This window comes from Austrofundulus limnaeus, unplaced genomic scaffold (genome assembly GCF_001266775.1).
Source record: "Austrofundulus limnaeus strain Quisiro unplaced genomic scaffold, Austrofundulus_limnaeus-1.0 Scaffold334, whole genome shotgun sequence".
Lineage (NCBI taxonomy): Eukaryota > Metazoa > Chordata > Actinopteri > Cyprinodontiformes > Rivulidae > Austrofundulus > Austrofundulus limnaeus.
The window spans coordinates 537,082-540,730 of NW_013952736.1; positions in this window are offsets into that span (position 1 = coordinate 537,082).

Sequence of the window (3,649 nt, forward strand, 5' to 3'; positions counted from 1 at the left end):
GCCTTGGAGTTCCCCCGGAGGAGCTGGAAGAAGTGGCTGGGGAGAGGGAGGTCTGGGCCTCCCTTCTGAAGCTGCTGCCCCCGCGACCCGACCCGGGATAGGCGGAAGAAAATGGATGGATGGATGGATATATGTGTATATTTATTAATATAGCTGCAATTTTGACATTATTCCGACAAATTATCCAGCCTAAAAGTGTCTTATTTTGAAAATACAGATGTTGTGCTCGTTTCTTTTCCTGTTGGTGCGACGTAATCTTTAAAAATTGACTCCGGCGCAGCTCCAGCGTCCAGCAAAAATAGGATTTTGACGGATCACTGTCCGCTCACCGCTGCCGTGCAAAGCCAGTGTAAACACTCTCATTGATTATAATGGGTGTGTATTTGCTGCAGAGGTCGGACCGGAGCAGAGCGGAGACGGAACACAAGTAGTGTAAATTAGGGTTAGACCTGCAGTGGAAATGTAAGCCTTGCATTAATTTCCTTGTTTCCTGATTCACCTCATGCCTCCCCTCAAGACCTCTGGCGCCCCCTAGATGAGGCACATTCCAAAGTTTGAATATCCCTGCTTTGGTCAATCATGTTTTGACTAAATTACTCATAGGCTGTATATTCAAAACGTTAGCTTTATAGTATGTATACATCCAGAAGAGGTTCCCTGTAGATCTTTTTAAAATTCCATAGACATCTTCAGTGTTGGGAAAAGTTGTCTAAAACATTGTAGTGTGACAGGGCCGTAAGATACTAATACTGTAAAGTATCAAAGAGAAACAATCAGCTTTTGAGTGTCAGTGTGGTTACAAATCTGTTAGAAAAACCTTTTACGAGTTGTAAGATCGACAAAACTTTATGTACACTTGCAAGGCTGCAAGTACTTCACATGGCCATAGACCCAGTACAATTTGCTCAAAGGCACAATGTAGATGTTGTCATGTAGTCTCCATTGGGGTGCTGACAAAGCTACTAGCAGCTCCAGGTAGCTACTTGTCTTTCACCCAACGTCTTTGAGTTTTGGCTGCTAAATTTTTATTTAAATTTCTTTTTAGCAGGTCAGTTTCTCATATTCATTCTAAAGGCTCTGTGCCAACTTGTGTCTAAATTACTAAAACAGTTCTATATTTGATCAGTTTGTTAGCATTAGAGTATGTACACACCTAAAAGTGGCCTCCAGTTTAATTGCACCTTTATGTCTTTAAAATTTTTATAGTTGGCATAAGTTGCCTAAAACAGTGTGGCAGGGCCTTAACCTCAAAACCTTCATCTGTGCATACTGTTAGACAACAAGCACATTGCAAAAGAAAACATGGTATAAAAACATGAGATTTCATGAGTAATCAAAGCTGGAATTAAAATGGTAAAAAGCTTTAAAATTAAAATCAGATTGTCACATTCAGATTGATTGCTCACTCTCACCTGACCCATTAAAACTCAAAGGCACAGTGTGTAGGATTTTGTCAATTCTTTTAGCCGAAATTGAGATAATCACTAATGACAATAATAAAAAACATGTCTAATCATTGCAGACAAAGACCTTGTTTTATTATTTTTACCTTATAAAAAGCTGTTTATATCTCCATGGTCGCGGGTCGCCACTACAGGCAGCCGCCATCTTGCACCGCCATCTTGTCTACGAAGGCTCATGAAGGACAAACTGCGGTGGCGGCGTCAAAAACGGTTTTAGTTGTAATACTATAAATGTACTATTTGTTGTCTGTCATTGTAGCTGGGATAATTTTACTTATTAAAGCTCATAATCTTACCACTTGAAACATCACTAGCCCTGAAGCTGCTGGTAGACATCAAAGGTTGGAATTATCAAAGGTTTTTGACACCTGAGAGACACCGTAGCAACTCCTTTGTGTTTGGAAATGGGGGGTGGGGGGAGGACCAGGGAGGATGATTCAACCACTCAACCACTAGATGTCGCTGAAAACAACAAATCCTACACACTGTGCCTTTAAAAGATGGTACGATAAGAGATAAAATAATTTATGTGAAATTATTGAAAAATATGATCTGGTTTAAATGTAACTTTAATGCACCTGATTTTTGTATTTTTCTGTTTACATAAAGACCAAAGTAAAATCAGAGTTTGAGCATGGTGAGCTTTATTGTACATCTTTCCAGCTGTTCCTTGTCATCGTCCCAGTCGGTCTCTGGGGCTCACCAGAGCAGCTGCAGCCACCATCATTCAAAATGAGCCCATTAGGGAGATGTGGACACAAACGTGCCTTATTAGCTGCTCCAGATTGGCCATCCTGAAGCCCAGATGTCTGTGACCTTTTTGCGCCCCCTAAATGCAGACTTATTGTGATTAGAGCGTGATTGGCAGCGCTGCTTATTAAGTCTAATGTGGGGCACATATGTGTGGTGGTGGGCAGAGGGCAGGCGGCAGTGTGTGCCAGGCCGGCATCACACGGAGGATAATTCAAGCTGACACGCCATCAGAGCTCGGCCACATATATGTAACACATTCTTTCTCTTCTGCACAGAGGATGGCTGGGCTTTAACACTGTTTCACTGAACTCAACACAAACTATAAAAATCACAGTCCTCTGATCCTTAACGTACATTATTTGGTAGCAGAAGCAGCAAATCCTTTAAAATAAATTAAATATTCCATTACTGATATAGAATATCCACCCTGAACATGGTTGTTTTCTGTTACAATAAGATATGTATTGAGAATAATCTTTCATATTCATTTATCTGGAACGTTTTTAAGCGTTTAATGAAGCCAACGTTCTCCTCGGTGATCCTGAAATCTGTTACATTAAAACAAAAACTTAAATTAACTTTTAAAGCTTTTTTTAAACATTTGACTTTGTCAAATTATTTTCTTTTTCTTCATCTTTCAGCTCCTTTTACTTCTGTCATCTTTTGTTTAATATGTCTTTTGTCCTTTCCCTTCTCTCAACGCTCATCAGCTGGTGATCCAACAGAAGTTTCAAACTATCGGCCAATTTCTGTTCTTCTTATTTTTTCTAAGTTTCTTGAAAAAACATTATTTAATCAACTACTTCAGCATCTAGAAGCTAATAATATGCTAAGCAATAGCCAACATGGTTTCTGCATGTCAAGGTCAACCATGTCTGCATTAATTTTATTCACTGAACAAATACGTGCTGCTTWGAACAAAGGTCAAGTAACTGGTGCTGTAAGTATTGGTTTTTGTAAAGCGTTTGACACAGTTGATCATTATACTCTCTTACAAAAGTTGATTTCTTTTCAACTTTCATCATCTGCAATACAAAGTTTTTCCTCTTATTTGACTGACAGGTGTCAGGTTCCGTGTTCCGTGGGAGTTCCGCAGGGTAGCATACTGGGCCCATTGCTTTTACTATTATACATAAATGACCTGCCAAAAATATTGAAATATTCAAATATTTTAATGTATGCTGATGATACTGTTCTTTTTTTGTCTGATTTCAATATTGAATCTATTAATAGTCAGTTACAAGCAGATCTTCAGACATTTCATGGTTGGCTTCAAGATAATCTTTTGTCAATTAATGTTAAAAAAAACTGTGTGCATGTATTTTTCCTCACCCAGGAAACATTTTAGTATAACAAATCAACTCACTTTTTTTTAACAAATCCCTTGATATTGTCACTACCTACAAGTATCTTGGAATTACTTTGGCTTCTCA